The sequence below is a fragment of the Triticum dicoccoides genome, chromosome 2B, assembly GCF_002162155.2.
Source record: "Triticum dicoccoides isolate Atlit2015 ecotype Zavitan chromosome 2B, WEW_v2.0, whole genome shotgun sequence".
Taxonomy (NCBI): domain Eukaryota; kingdom Viridiplantae; phylum Streptophyta; class Magnoliopsida; order Poales; family Poaceae; genus Triticum; species Triticum dicoccoides.
Window position 1 is genome coordinate 374278891 of NC_041383.1, and position 17177 is coordinate 374296067.

A 17177-nucleotide genomic window follows, 5' to 3' on the forward strand; every position below is an offset into this window, starting at 1 on the left:
GACCCTCGGGCTCCGGAAACCCAAGGGAAAAAGGGGTAGGTGAGGCAAATGGTAAAACCAAGGTTGGGCCTTGCTGGAGGAGTTTTATTCAAAGCGAACTGTCAAGGGGGTCCCATAAATCACCCAACCGCGTAAGGAACGCAAAATCCGGGAACATAACACCGGTATGTTGGAAGCTAGGGCGGCAAGAGTGGAACAAAACACCAAGCATAAGGCCGAGTCTTCCACCCTTTACCAAGTATATAGATGCATTAATTAAATAAGAGATATTGTGATATCCCAACATAATCCTGTCCACCATGGAGCAATCTTCAACTTCACCTACAACTAGCAACGCTATAAGAGGGGTTGAGCAAAGCGGTAACATAGCCAAGCAACGGTTTGCTAGGAAGGGTGAAAAAGGTTAGAGGCTGACATGGCAAATAGGGAGGCTTGAAGAACAAAAGATAGGTAGTGCCGCATAGCGATAGAATGAAGCAACTAGCATACCAATGATAGTAATGAGATCAAAGGTGGCGGTCATCTTGCCTGAAATCCCGCTAGGAAGAAGAACGAGTCCATGAAGTAGACGAACCAACGTAGTCGAACGAATCCTCACGAACGCAACGTTACCGGAACTAAGAAGCAACACCGGAAAGAAACAAGCAACATAGTAAACAACCATCACATAACCATGGCATGATGCGCAACCAAGTATGATGCATGTCCGGTTTAATGAGGCAAGGCATGGCAAAGTGCAACAAACAATACTTCAAATTAAGTGGAGCTCAATATGCAACGAGTTGCATATTGACGAAACACCACAAGCAATTATTTAGTTTGATCTCGTTTAAGCTACCAAACAATATTAAATGTTGTTAAACATGGCAAGAGGTGAAGCATATGGAAACTAACTATTTAGGCAAGTTTAAATGAGGCCGAAAGAACAAACAACAATTCTGGGAAAATCCTCATATGCAAATTATGAATTTGGTACTGTTCTGCCTAAACAATATTTTATTGTTGTTAAACAGGAAAATAAAGTGCACCATGTTAAACTAGGCATTTTTCTACCCCATTTACATATAAAGTTTATTTAAAACCGAGCTGCGGTTATTTAGTTATGAAATAAATCATTTTAACATGGCATTTGAGCAAATTTAAACAAACAACATTTTAAACATTCTAAACATGGATGAAAGTGGCATATTATTAATCTACACAAATTCTAAGCAATTTACATGTTTAAATCATTTTAATCTGATGCACCGTCCATGAGTTATTATATGCATGAACAATAGGGGTCAATCTGTAAATATGCAGTTTTTTGGAAATTAGACAAATTCGCAGACCAAAAAAAAACTACATTGGGCTGAAATTGCTGGGCGCTGGGGCGCTCACCATGGGCTTCAGCCCGTCAGTGAGGAGGTGGAGGCAGGCCGCGGGGCGCAGGCTGGGCCTTGGGGAGGCGCTGGGCAGCTGGGCTGCGAGCGAAGCAGAGGAGGCCTCGCGCGGTGAGTGGCGCTCGTCCAGGATGGCGCTGGACTGGTCAACGCGGGATGGGGTGCTCGTTCTTGAGCTGCTGCTCGATGCAGAGGGCACAGACAGAACCGGCGATGCAGGGAAGAGAGGAGGTGCGGATCCGGGCGCCGGATGGCGTCCCATGCGTTCTGGCGGTGGGGTTCCCTGACCACGGGAGAGAGACAAAGATAAGAGACCTGCAACGGGAGAACGCAGGAGGAAAAGAAGATGGGAGGAGGGAGACGGCGACCTGCGGGGCTTCACCGGTGTTTGCACTCGCCGGAGATGGCGACCGAAGGCGGGGAAGGTGGAGCATAGGCAAACCGGCGGCGTTGGGATCCTCTTGGCGGCATTGGCGTTCGTCCAAGGAGGCCCCTTGTACAAAGGAAATGAGCAATCGGATGAACAGAGGGTCGAGCAGAGGGAGTGGAAACCAGAGAGGGAAGGAAGGAGAAGGGGAATAGACAAGGACCTGGCTGGGTGGCTCCGATGACGGGATCCTGGTGGCTTCGGCAGTTCCGCTTCCGTTCGCGCAGGAGCGAGCGAGCAGAGGCAGGGCAGAGGAAGGGGAGGGACGACAAGGCAGCGGCTTGGTGGTGCTGAGGAGGCCGGTGCCTCGCGGGCTGTGCAGGGACGAGCCGTCGGGGCTTGAGGACAGGCGTGCTGCGGGAGGATGAGGGCGGGAATGAGCCTCCTGCTCGATCTGGAGGCGGGCGCGAGGATGGTTCGAAGGGAGGAGGTGGAGGTTGCTGGCTGGATGGAGCTGATGGTGGCGGGGAGAGCGCTGGCTGCGGTGTGGTTGGGTGGATGGATCGAGGGGAGTCGGTGGTTGGCCCGGGGTGGATCTAGGAGGATCCCAAGGTGGGAGGCGAGTGGGTGGATGGCTGGCGGCGGGGACGAGACTGATGGGACAAGCCTCCTAAAGATTAGGGTTGGACTAGTTTATATATAGCCTGCGGATTAGATTATGGACTAATCCGGTCCGTCTGATCGAAATCGAGCTATCGAGAATAAATAGGTTAGGTGGCCCAAATAAGAAACCGGAGATGTTTTATAGGTGTTTGGGGATGAACTGAATCCAACGGTGATGACTGAGCAGGTCGGGTTCGGGTAAGTTTCGGACACGCACACGAGGGGTTTGAGGATGTGCAGAGAGGTTAGGAAAGCCAGGCAAGAGGAAAACAAAATCTGGTTGGTCTCAGAACGGTCAACAAAAGCAAGGGGGGACGCGGCAAATACGAGCGGATGCAAGTTTTATGAAAACATGCAGATGCAATGCGCATGATGCCATGAGATGAGATGTATGACATGAACAAAATGCAAAACGAAGACAAAACCCAACCACGGAGAAAATAATATATCACATAGCCAGAAAAGGCAAGAGTCGGAGTTTCAATTATGGAAAGTTACATCCGAGGTGTTACACCCCCTCACTTATCTCTTTAGCCCACATCGTCACTTACCTCCAGAAAATTCTTCATTGCTCTCTCTCCAGTGTTCTTGAACTCAAACCCACGGATTTCGATCTCTTAGCTTGAAGCTCCGTTTCCAAAACCGTTTCGAGGGATTGTTGCTTGGTATGTGACTCCACTGTTTGTCCAATTAGTTTTTGTTTTAGTGGTTTATACTTTGAATAATTAGCTACTCTTGGTGCTGCTGTAGATGAGCTTGCATGTTGAATTCTTAGTGTTCTAAGTAGTTTTAATGCTTGCTATGGCCTCTATGTATCCCTATGAGTGGCTGCTTTCAATTTTATAAAGTTTTGCTGACAAATTTTTGTCACCCCAAAAATTTTATTTTTAGAAAATTGTATGCGGACATGATGAACCTATTTGGAAGGAGCTCTTCGAGGAGACGATCCTCGGGGGCATCTTCTAGTGACAGTTTTGCTCGCCGGTCTTATGTTGAACCAAGTGAAAGTTCCACGCGTGATGCCGCCACCAAAACATGCTTATGGCCTTGCGATGAATATATGGTGCGTGTGGGTATTAAGGAAGAATTTGAGCAATATGTTCACAATGCTGGCCACGGTCCCTACCTTTCAGATAAGTGTGAACAACGCCAACTTCTGACCGAGTCATTTGTCAAAGGATTTACATTTTTCCCGCGTGAGTCTAGGGTGTCTTTTATGCTTTATGATAAATCATTTACTATCCCACTGGAGAATTTTTCTTACCATTGCAAACTGCCATTTTGGGGTTCGCTTGATGAATCACCGAAGGCTGAGTACGAGCCTTTCTTGACTAGCCTTTGTTACCGTGAAAATAGGGGAGTAAGACAAGGAAGAATAAAGAGCATTCACTTTTCCGCAATTCAATATTTTGCATTATTTAACGGGAAATGCATAGTAGGCAAGCAAGACTATAGCATACTTTGTGCGCCAGACTTGAGCCTCATTCACACCACTCTCGTTGGTGAAAGGAATTATAACCTTAGAGCAATTGTTGCACGTAGACTTCAGCATAATGCTAACAGTGGCTGGTTCTATGGTGGAATTTATGTCACACGTTTGGCACGAGAACTGGGTGTTTCACCTTTGCCCTTTGATCCTATCCTACCCACGTGGTATTTAGATTTTGACACTTTAAAAGAACATATGATCCTTAAGGGAAAAGTTGATAATTTCACTTACAATCTAATGTTTAACCAAAAATCTGTTGTGGACACATATTTTCCTGCGCCTGCTCTTTTTGATTATCACAACAAGGGGAGATATTTTGTCCTTGAGGGCGAGGCCCAAGCTCATAATGCAGCAATGGTGGCAGCATAGTGTGCCAAGGCATCCGCATCGAGAGCCTCTGTGAGCTACCACGTAGACTACTACCCTCTAGGCTACTGATTGATTACCAACTTAGGCCAAAAGCCTAAGCTTGGGGGAGTACGTGTTTCTCAACGACATTATATTCATGTTCATGCATGTCATTCTATTTGTCGGTGTTCACACTTTTTCATTGTATCATCCATGCTTAGATTTATTTTCTTGCTTTCTTCTTGTGTGTTTCAAAAACTTTAGAAAAACCAAAAAAAATTAGTTGTAGTAATTTACTTTCTTTGCATGCTTAGTAGTATTAAAAAGAAAACCCCAAAATATTTCCTTGTTCTTCTTTTGTTTGTTGGTAGCTTTCCCGTGTAAATAGTTTTTCTCGTTTTCGCTTTTCCATTTTATTTGCCCATTCTAGAAAATCAAAAACTCCAAAAATGTTTCAGTGTGTTTCTCTGAACTTCTTTTCTTTTATTTGAGTCTTACCAAGGAGAAGACCACGATGAAAATGTTGAGTGGCTCTCATATGAATAACTGTTGAACTAATAAAGAGCACATTTTACCCTGTCTTCTCCTGCTGAATAGAATGTTTGTAGATTCCATCTTAGTCCACAACATTCTTGCACTATTATTATTTTCATATTGTTCGATCGTGCAAGTGAAATGCAATAATGACGATATTCGATGAACTGGCCGTGGCAAAGAGAAACCGGTATGGACTCGACTTGTTCTGTTTGTGCAAATATGTTTAACCTAGTATCCATGATTCAACCCATTATGATTAAACATGTTTTCAATGCAAATTAGAGATTATAGTTTCTCATGCCATGCATAAGTAGCTGGGAGTGAATAATGATTTATCTTGGATATCAACATAACATTAAGATGATTGTGATGTAGTATGATGATATGGTATCCTCCTCTGAATGTTAGAGTGGCTTGACTTGGCACATGTTCATGCATGTAGTTGAATCAAAACCAACATGGCCTCTATGATATTTATGTTCATGGTGTTCATATCCTACTCATGCTAGTGCCCAATGTTACTTATGCATAATGCGTGGTTACGATCATTGTTGCTCTCTAGCTGGCCACTTCTCAATCTTAATTGCTAGTCTTCTCCTGTACTAAGTGGGAACTCTGCTTGTACATCAAAAACCTTGAACCCAAAGTTATTCCAGATGAGTCCACCATACCTACTGATACATCTCCAACGTATCTATAATTTTGATTGTTCCATGCTATTATATTAACCGTTTTGGATGTTTATGGGCTTTACTTTACACTTTTATATCATTTTTGGGACTAACCTACTAACCGGAAGCCCAACTCGAATTGCTGTTTTTTCTGCCTATTTCAGTGTGTCAAAGAAAAGGAATATCAAACGGAGTCCAAACGGAATGAAACCTTCGGGAGCGATCTTTTTGGAACAAACGCAATCCAGGAGACTTGGAGTGGACGTCAAGAAGCAGCCGAGGTGGCCACGAGGCAGGAGAGCGCGCCCTAGGGGGGTAGGCGCGCCCCCACCCTCATGGGCCCCTCGTGGCTCCCCTGACCTACCTCCTTCGCCTATACATACCTCCATACCCTGAAAATATCCAGGAGCACCACGAAAACCTATTTCCATCGCCGCAACCTTTTGTATCTGCGAGATCCCATCTTGGAGCCTTCGCGGGCGCTCCACCGGAGGGGGAATCGACCACGGAGGGCCTCTACATCATCTCCAAGGACTCTCTGATGAGTTGTGAGTAGTTTACCAAAGACCTTCGGGTCCATAGTTATTAGCTAGATGGCTTCTTCTCTCTCTTTTGAATCTCAATACAAAGTTCTCCTCGATCTTCTTGGAGATCTATTCGATGTAACTCTTTTTGTGGTGTGTTTGTCGAGATCCGATGAATTGTGGGTTTATGATCAAGTTTATCTATGAGAAATACTTGAATCTCCTCTGAATTCTTTTATGTATGATCTGTTATCTTTGCAAGTCTCTTCGAATTATCAGTTTGGTTTGGCCTACCAGATTGATCTTTCTTGCAATGGGAGAAGTGCTTAGCTTTGGGTTCAATCTTGCGGTGTCCTTTCTCAATGGCAGCAGGGGCAGCAAGGCACATATTGTATTTTTGCCATCGAGGATAAAAAGATGGGGTTTATATCATATTGCTTGAGTTTATCCCTCTACATCATGTCATCTCTCTTAATGCGTTACTCTGTTCTTATGAACTCAATACTCTAGATGCAGGTAGGAGTCGGTCGATGTGTGGAGTAATAGTAGTAGATGCAGTCAGGAGTCAGTCTACTTGTCGCGGACGGTGATGCCTATATACATGATCATGCCTAGATATTCTCATAACTATGCACTTTTCTATCAATTTCTTGACAGTAATTTGTTGACCCACCGTAATAATTATGCTATCTTGAGCGAAGCCACTAGTGAAACCTATGGCCCCCGGGTCTATCTTTTATCATATAAGTTTCCCATCTATCTTTTATTTGCATCTTTACCTTTCAATCTATATCATAAAAATACCAAAAGTATTTATCTTATCTTATTATCTCTATCAGATCTCACTTTTGCAAGTTACTGTGAAGGGATTGACAACCCCTTTATCGCGTTGGTTGCGAGGTTCTTGTTTGTTTGTGTAGGTACGAGGGACTTTTGAGGAGCCTCCTACTGGATTGATACCTTGGTTCTCAAAAACTGAGGGAAATACTTACGCTACTTTGCTGCATCACCCTTTCCTCTACAAGGGAAAACCAACGCAGTGCTCAAGAGGTAGTGATGACCCGCAAGTATACATGATAGTTGTAGCCTCTTTCGATAAGTAAGAGTGTCGAACCCAACGAGGAGCTAAAGGTAGAACAAATACTCTCTCAAGTCCTATCGGCCACTGATACGACTCTACGCACGCTTGACTTTCGCTTTACCTAGAACAAGTATGAAACTAGAAGTACTTTGTAGGTGTGATAGGATAGGTTTGCAAGATAATAAAGAACACGTAAATATAAACTAGGGGCTGTTTAGATAAAGATGCAATAAAGTAAATATAGTGAGTGTGGAAAAGTGGTGGTAGGAGTTGTGAAATTGTCCTTAAGCAATTGACTATGTTACTAGACCGGTAATCACTATTGCAATTCTATTTGAGGGAGCAACATAAGCTAACATACTTTATCTACTTGGATCATATGCACTTATGATTGGAACTCTAGCAAGCATCCGCAAATACTAAAGATTCATTAAGGTAAAACCCAACCATAGCATTAAAGTATCAAGTCCCCTTTATCCCATACGCAACAATCCCCTTACTCGGGTTTGTGTTTCACTCACTCACGCAACCCACTATAAGCGAATCATGAACACATTGCAACACCCTACAGCGGGAATACCTCATGCTTGCATGACACAGAGGGCACAATAGGACATCACCAATAATAAAACATGCAACTCAAACCAATCATAGCAATTCATCAATCACCGATAGGACAACGAAAATCTACTCAGACATCATAGGATGGCAACACATCATTGGAAAATAATATGAAGCATAAAGCACCATGTTCAAGTAGAGGGTACAGAGGGATGCGGGAGAGTGGACCGCTGAATATAGATGGGGGAAGGTGATGGAGATGTTGGTGAAGATGGCGGAGGTGTTGGTGAAGATCGCGGTGATGATGATGGCCCCCGGCGGCGTTCCGGCGCCACTGGAAGCAAGGGGGAGAGAGCCCCCCTTCTTCTGCTTCTTCCTTGACCTCCTCCCTAGATGGGAGAAGGGTTTCCCCTCTGGTCCTTGGCTCCCATGGCTTGGGAGGGGCAAGAGCCCCTCCGAGATTGGATCTATCTCTCTGTTTCTGCGTTCTCAGATTCTACCCCTTCACCGCTTCTTAAATACCCGGAGATCCATAACTCCGATTGGGGTGAATCTTTTGCCCAGATCTTTCTCATAAAATTAGCTTTCTTGAGCCAAAAGAAGAGCGTCAACCGCCTTACGGGTGGCCCACGAGAGCCCAGGCCGTGCCCAGGGGGGAGGGCACGCCTCCCTGTCTCGTGGCCACCCCTTACACCGTTTCGCGTTGATTCTTCCTCCAGAAAATCATAAATATTCCAAAATAATTCTCTGTCCATTTTTATCCCGTTTGGACTTCGTTTGATATTGGGTTTCTGCGAAACAAAAAACATGCAACAGACAAGAACTGGCACTGGGCACTGGATCAATATGTTAGTCCCAAAAAATAGTATAAAAGTTGCCAAAAGTATATGAAAGTTGAAGAATATTGGCATGGAACAATCAAAAATTATAGATACGATGGAGATGTATCAGGTAGCAAGAAGGATTTCTGGTGCCGTTGCCGGGGAGGTCTTCGCTCAAGTCAAGACATACCAAGTACCCATCACAAACTCATCTCCCTCGCATTACATTATTTGCCATTTGCCTCTCGTTTTCCTCTCCCCCACTTCACCCTTGCCGTTTTCTTCGCCCCTCTTCCATTCGATCTTGTGTCTCCACATGCCTTCTTTTTGCTTGCATCTTCGCTTGCTAAAAGTTTATGGATCCTCATCCACTTGCTAATCTTTTCAAGAGATCCAATTATGATGAACCAATTGCTAGTGAGTTGAGTGCACTAGATTATCTTTATGAGGTTTTGCTTGAAATTCGTGAATCTGAAAATTGTGATGAGGAAATTTATGAAGAGATTCACGATAGCTCCTTGAATAAAAAGCATGATTGCAATGATTTTACTATAAATTCTCTTGATGTCAATTGTGATAATAATATGCAAAACCCTAAGCATGGGGATGCTAGTTTTGCTATGACTACTATTTGTTGCAATGATCATGATTGGGATGATTCTTTTTATGATATTGAAAATTTATTTCATCCCCATGATGAATATGAGATTGATAATAGGGTTTGCAATATTATTGAAAGTGGGTTTGGAAGAGTGTCAACTTTAGATCCCACATATTTGGATAATGTTCAATCTTATGGTATTTTTGATAAAAGTGGGTTTGGAGAGGTCATGACTTTAATTAATGTTAATCCCACTATCTTGGAAGAGTGTCAACTTTGCATGCATATGGATCGTGTTGAGAATATGTTATGTGATAGCTATTTTGTTGAATTGGCTTATGATCCTACATGTAATTATTATGAGAGAGAGAAAAATATGGTTGTAGAAATTTTCATGTTACTAAATTACCTCTCATCATGTTGAGATTGCTATCGTCTTCTTCCTTGCATATGCTACTTTTTACTTGCCTTGCAAATTTGTTTGCTTATAATATGCCTATGCATAGGAAGCATGTTAGACTTAGATGTGTTTTTCACTTTTTTTATGATGCTCTCTTTGCGCTTCAATTCTTGTCTTTCATGTGAGCATCATTAGAATTCTCAATGCCTAGCTAGGGGCGTTAAACGATCGCGCTTGTTGGGAGGCAACCCAATTTTATTTTTGTTCCTTGCTTTTTGATTCTGTTTAGTAATAAATAATTCATCTAGCCTCTGTTTAGATGTGGTTTTATGTTTTAATTAGTGTTGGTGCCAAGTAGAACCTATAGTATCATCTTGGGTGATAGTTAATTTGATTCTGCTGAAAAACAGAAACTTTTGAGCGCACGAGAATAATTTTAATAAATCACAGAAACGTGATTTTTAGTTGATTATTTTTGCGGTAGATCAATAGACAAATTTTCTAGGACTTCCTATTTTTTTAGGATTTTTAGAGTTCTATAACTATTCGAAATTTACAGATTTCTACAGACTGTTCTGTTTTTGAGAGATTCTGTTTTTTTGTGTTGTTTGCTTATTTTGATGCATATATGGCTAGTATCGGGGGGTATGAACCATAGAGAAGTTGGAATACAGTAGGTTTAACACCAATATAAATAAAGAATTATTTCATTACAGTACCTTATGTGGTGGTTTTTCTTTCTTGCACTAACGGAGCTTATGAGATTTCCTGTTGTGTTTTGTGTTGTGAAGTTTTCAAGTTTTGGATAAAGATTTGATGGACTATGGAATAAGGAGTGGCAAGAGCCTAAGATTGGGTATGCCCATGGAACCCCAAGATAATCCAAGGACAACCAAAATCCTAAGCTTGGGGATGCCCCGGAAGGCATCCCCTCTTTCGTCTTCGTTTATCGGTAACTTTACTTGGAGCTATATTTTTATTCGCCACATGATATGTATTTTGCTTGGAGCGTCTTGTATGATATAAGTCTTTAATTTTTAGTTTAACACAATCATCCTTGCTGTACACACCTTTGCGGAGAGACACACATGATTTGGAATTTATTAGAACACTCTATATGCTTCACTAATATCTTTTGAGCTAGACAGTTTTGCTCTATGTGCTTTACTTATACTTTTTAGAGCACGGCGGTGGTTTTATTTTGTAGAAATTATTGATCTCTCATGCTTCACTTATATTATTTTGAGAGTCTTTTGGAACAGCATGGTGTTTGCTATGGTTATAAAATTGGTCCTAGAATGATGGGCATCCAAGTTGGGTATAATAAAAACTATCATAGGAAGTGAATTGGATGCTATGATCAATTTGATGCTTCATAATTTTTTTGAGATATAGAGGTGGTGATATTAGAGTCATGCTAGTTGGGTAATTATGAAATTGAGGAATACTTGTGTTGAAGTTGGCAAGTCCCGTAGCATGCACGTATGGTAAAAGTTGTGTATCAAATTTGTTGCATGGGGTGCTCTTTTGATTGTCTTCCTTATGTGTGGAGGTCGGGGGCGCGTGATGGTTAACTCCTACCAACCTCCCCCCTAGGAGCATGCGTAGTAGTACATTGCTTCGAGGGCTAATAATTTTTTTACAATAAGTATATGAGTTCTTTATGACTAATGTGAGTCCATGGATTATACGCACTCTTACCCTTCCATCATTGCTAGCCTCTTCGGTTCCGTGCATTTCCCTTTCTCACCTTGAGAGTTGGTGCAAACTTCGCCGGTGCATCCAAACCCCGTGATACGATACGCTCTATCACACATAAACCTCCTTATATCTTCCTCAAAACATCCACCATACCTACCTATTATGGCATTTCCATAGCCATTCCGAGATATATTGCCATGTAACTTTCCACCATTCCGTTTATCATGACACGCATCATTATTGTCATATTGCCTTGCATGATCATGTAGTTGTCATCGTATTTGTGGCAAAGCCACCTTGCATAATTTTTCATACATGTCACTCTTGATTCATTGCCCATCCTGGTACACCGCCGAAGGCATTCATATAGAGTCATATCTTGTTCTAGTCTTGAGTTGTAATTCATGAGTTGTAAATAAATAGAAGTGTGATGATCATCATTATTAGAGCATTGCCCCTTATAAAAAAAGAAAAAAAGAGGAAAGGCCAAAAAGGAAAAAAAAGAAATGCCAATACAAAAAGGAAAAAAAAGAAAGGCCCAAAAAAAGGGGACAATGTTACTATCCTTTTCCACACTTGTGCTTCAAAGTAGCACCATGTTCTTCATATAGAGAGTCTCTTATGTTGTCACTTTCATATACTAGTGGGAGTTTTTCATTATAGAACTTTGCTTGTATATTCCAACGACGGGCTTCCCCAAAATGCCCTAGGTCTTCGTGAGCAAGCAAGTTGGATGCACACCCACTTAGTTTCTTTTGTTGAGCTTTCATACATTTATAGATCTAGTGCATCCGTTGCATGGCAATCCCTACTCCTCATGTTGACATCAATTGATGGGCATCTGCATAGCCCGTTGATTTGCCTCGTCAATGTGAGACTTTCTCTTTTTTTGTCTTCTCCACACAACCTCCATCATCATATTCTATTCCACCCATAGTGCTATATCCATGGATTATGCTCATGTATTGCGTGAGAGTTGAAAAAAGCTGAAGCGCGTTAAAAAGTATGAACCAATTGCTTGGCTGAAACCGGGGTTGTGCATGATGGGAGTATTTTGTGTGATGAAAATGAAACATAGCCTAACTATATGATTTTGTAGGGATGAACTTTCTTTAGCCATGTTATTTTGAGAAGACATGATTGCTTAGTTAGTATGCTTGAAGTATTACTATTTCTTATGTCAATATGAACTTTTATTTTGAATCACTGGGATCTGAACATTCATGACACAATAAAGAAAATTACATTGAGAAATATGCTAGGTAGCATTCCACATCAAAAATTCTGTTTTTATCATTTACCTACTCGAGGACAAGCAGGAATTAAGCTTGGGGTGCTTGATACGTCTCCAACGTATCTATAATTTTTGATTGTTCCATGCTATTATATTACCCGTTTTGGATGTTTATGGGCTTTACTTCACACTTTTATATCATTTTTGGGACTAACCTATTAACCGGAGGCCCAGCCCAAATTGCTGTTTTTTTGCCTATTTTAGTGTTTCGAAGAAAAGGAATATCAAACGGAGTCCAAACGGAATGAAACCTTCGGGAGCGATCATTTTGGAACAAACGCAATCCAGGAGACTTGGAGTGGACGTCAAGAAGAAGCCGAGGCGGCCACGAGGCAGGAGGGCGCTCCCTAGGGGGGTAGGCGCGCCCCCCACCCTCGTGGGCCCCTCGTGGCTTTCTGACCTACTCCTTCGCCTATATATATACCTCCATACCCTGAAAACATCCAGGAGCACCACAAAAAACTATTTCCACCACTGCAACCTTCTGTATCCGCGAGATCCCATCTTGGAGCCTTCGCCGGCGCTCCGCTGGAGGGGGAATCGACCATGGAGGTCCTCTACATCATCTCCAAGGCCTCTCCGATGAGTTGTGAGTAGTTTACCACAGACCTCTGGGTCCATAGTTATTAGATAGATGGCTTCTTCTCTCTCTCTTTTGAATCTCAATACAAAGTTCTCCTCGATCTTCTTGGAGATCTATTCGATGTAACTCTTTTTGTGGTGTGTTTGTCGAGATCCGATGAATTGTGGGTTTATGATCAAGTTTGTCTATGAGAAATATTTGAATCTCCTCTGAATTCTTTTATGTATGATTGGTTATCTTTGCGAGTCTCTTCACTAAAAAAATACACTTCCGTGATGATACGTGTTTGTCACAGTAGGTCGCGTTTTTAGTCATGCATGTACATCCATGACGATTTTATGACAAAATCGAGATAGTCATACTTGTGCTATCGTAGAAGTGTTCCATGACATTACCAAAATTATCATCACGGAAGTGTCCACTTCCATGACGATAAATCGCGCGTCACAGAAGTGCTTTTGTCAAGGGTGACCGACACGTGGCATCCATCGTAACGGAACGCCGTTAAGCTATCGGGTCGGGTTTTGGATCCGATAACCCATTAACAGCCTCGACCAATGGGGATTTTCCATGTGAAAAATCATCATTGGCTGGAGGAAACACGTGTCGGCTCATCGTTGGGACAGATGTCATCCACTCATTGGCCGGAAGGCGCCTATGATACGTCGACACGTTACACGGCCCAACAGAGGCCCATTCCTGTGAAAAGGCCGGCCTGTTTGACTTGGTCAAAAGGTGGCGGTCTGGCCCATGGAAAGCCTGTTAACGGCCTATTCGCATATAGCCCATTTACAGCCCACTAACCCAAGGCCCGTTACGCCCTATCAGAATTAGGCCCAGTAGCGTCATCTGGGGCATGTATGGCCCATGACGTCTTTCGGCCCATATGAGGCCCTATGTAACTCTTGGCCTATTAACGGCCCGTGGTGAAACTGGCCCGTAATGAACAGTGTATCACTTTATACCCATTAACGGCCCGTGGTGAAACTGGCCCGTAATGAACAGTGTATCACTTTATACCCATTAACGGCCTGTTATTACATTGGGCCGATTCCAGCCCATGTTATCTTTCGGCCTTCTCAGAGCCCATTTATTCTTGGGCTCAATTCCAGCATTTGTTTACTTACGGCCCATTACTGTCATTTTCTGCATGTGGGCCAAATTCAGCCCATGGTTATAGTCAGCCCGTTTGTGGTCCGTTAATACGTTGGGCCGTTTTCATAGCGTCATCAAATACGGCCTATTAAGGATGGCCCATTATGGTCGGCCCATGAACGGACGATTCCAACTCTAGCCCATTTACGGCCATAATGCGGTCTGTTTAGCCCATGTTTGGCCAATCGATCATACGGCCCGTATAAGACCCATTGATGATACGGCTCGCAGAAGGCCCATTGTTTCTATGGCCCATAGAAGGCCCATTGTTTCTATGGCCTATAGAAGGCCCACTGTTTCTACGGCCAGTAGGAGGCCCAGTGTCACTACAGTAAATATTAGCACATGGTTATTGTGGCCTAGTTTTAAAAAATAGGTTATTGCAGCCACTAGCTAACCGCAGAAAAAGAACTGCAATGACTACAAGCAAACAAATAAACAAGACAACAAGGAAATAAATAAGCAAGCAACTAACTCTAGGCTATCACGGCTATTACACATATTACATCCACTGGGCATCAAAGTTCGCCACCGGTGCAAATATAGGGAAGAGAGCAGCATATCATATACACTATTTGTCAAAGTTGGCGACCAGCGCAAATAAACGCCGCAGCAAAACAAATCCAGAACTGAAACCACTTCAGAAGATCTCAAGAAACAATATCCTTGGGACCCATAATGCTGGCAAGATGCTTAGCAAGCTTATTAACTTTCCCTTGTTTGGCGCTTAAATCCTCCAGCGCTTGCTATTGCACCAGAAAATATGCATCTGAATTCTGCAGGGACTTCCTCAGTCCTTCAGCTTCCTGTCGCAGCACATCTAATCGATGTCTTTCAACTTGAAGTTGAGACTCAAGAAGACAAACTGATTCAGGTAGCGAGTTCGAAGAGCTTGTGCCAGTAGTAGTGGCCAGTAACTCGAACACTACATCAAGATAGGACTTTTGGGTTCCCTCACTGTCGTCAAGATAGTTTTTATCAGCTTTCTTGGAGACCAACAGGGATGTCTCACTATCTTGAACCTTATCTGCATTACTTCCTTTACCATTGGATAACGTAGTACTGTTCTCCAATATTTTGTCCGCATTCTAAAAGAGAAACAAGCAGACACATCACATGTTTACCATGTTGTATATGAAACTCATTTTGGTAAATGAGTTCAGTAGTAAAGTGGACAGGATAACAACATGAAACAAACATATATCTATGTACCATGGTCACTTTATGGTCTATATCATTCTAGTTTTTGTTGCCAAATCAAGATAGAGACACAGTTCAAATAATATTTGTTCAAGGCAAAGCAGAATAGACAGAATATAAGTGTGGGTAACTATAGAGCAATAACAACACTTGTAATGTGCATGACATGATAACATAACTATTTATTCAATTGAAACTGAAATCAACATAGAGCAGGTTACAACAGCAAACTAGTTAAAGAAACAGGTTTAAAACATACCTGTTGCACCATTGGAGTTTCAATTCCATCCTTCAAATTTGAAAATAGTTGGTATGAGTAAATACAGTAATGCAAGAGCAAAGGAGTATGAACCATAGCTATAGAACCTGACCTGAGAACAAATCTTCTTCTCCTGTAAGCGTTGAGTTGGGATTCGGAGTGGTGGTCCTCGTGCTTTGAGCACTGCAGTTCCCTTACTAACTGCTCGTGTTTGGGTGCTCTGTGGTGGAGACGGTGCTGTGTCAACTGGAACTAGGTTACTATCTGCCGGGGTTGGGGTTAGAAGGGTGTAGCTGGTTCTCTGTCCAACTGGGTAGGGGTACAATTTGCGAGAGTCTGGGTTATGTGTGGTGGACCTGGTCCTTGGGCAAGTACAACCGTGGTTCTATCTGCATCAACTGGTAGCACTATCTTTTCTGAAGACCATGTTGTTACTCCCTTAGATACTGCCATCACGCTCTCCAATTCAAATGGCTGATAAACAAGAAAAGTAATTGAAAGTATAGACACAGACATTGTATGATAGACAGGTGCAATGGATAGTGGGGAATAAAAGAGGGCATGAAATAATTCATATTTATGTTGTCTAACCAAACAGGATAGCATGACACAATTTCACATATATGATGGTTAACTAAACAGGATAGCATGACACAATTTCACATTATGATGGCTAACTAAAAAAGATGGAAAGACATAGTTCAAAATATGAGACTATGTAAACAGGATGACATGACATAACTATATAATGTGTTTATTAAATAGGTTGGCATGCCATAATTCACATAAATTCACGGATAGAATGCCATAATTCAAAATATGATGACTGTAAACACTAAACAGGATGAGATGATATAACTATATGATGTCTTTATTAAATGGGTTGGCATGCCATAATTCAGATAGATGATGTGTATGTACTATGTAAACATGATGGCATGATATAATTCAAATATATGATTTATATAGTAAGCAAGTAAGTAGATGGCAATCCATATATGATGTAAAAAACTAAGCAATGCAAGACAACATGCATGACATGGGTAATATAACCCTGCCAAGTTTGAGCATAGACCTCAGGGGGGAAATAGGACTGGTCATCAGTCTCTGAATCCTCCTCTGAGGAGCTCTCTGTAACCAGCAAGATGTTTGCTTCAGCAGATAGCATTATCTACTCTGAATACCTTGTTTTCACTCCAGATACTTCCATCACCGCTTCAAATGGCTGATGCACAGGAAGAGTAGTTGAATATACAAATGTTGTCGACAAATGGAACACGTAATACAAAAAAATGATAGCATGATATAATTCATATACATGATGATTGGCTAAATAGCATGGCATTGCATAATTCACATATATAATGCCTTTGCAACAAGATAGCATTGTATAATTCACATATATAATGTCTTGCAACAAGATGGCAATGCATAATTCACATATATGGTAATTAGACACTGAACATGTGGCATTCACACAAAGCATGTCTAAACTAATCAAATGACATAGCAATGCGAGACACCATACGCACGATATGAG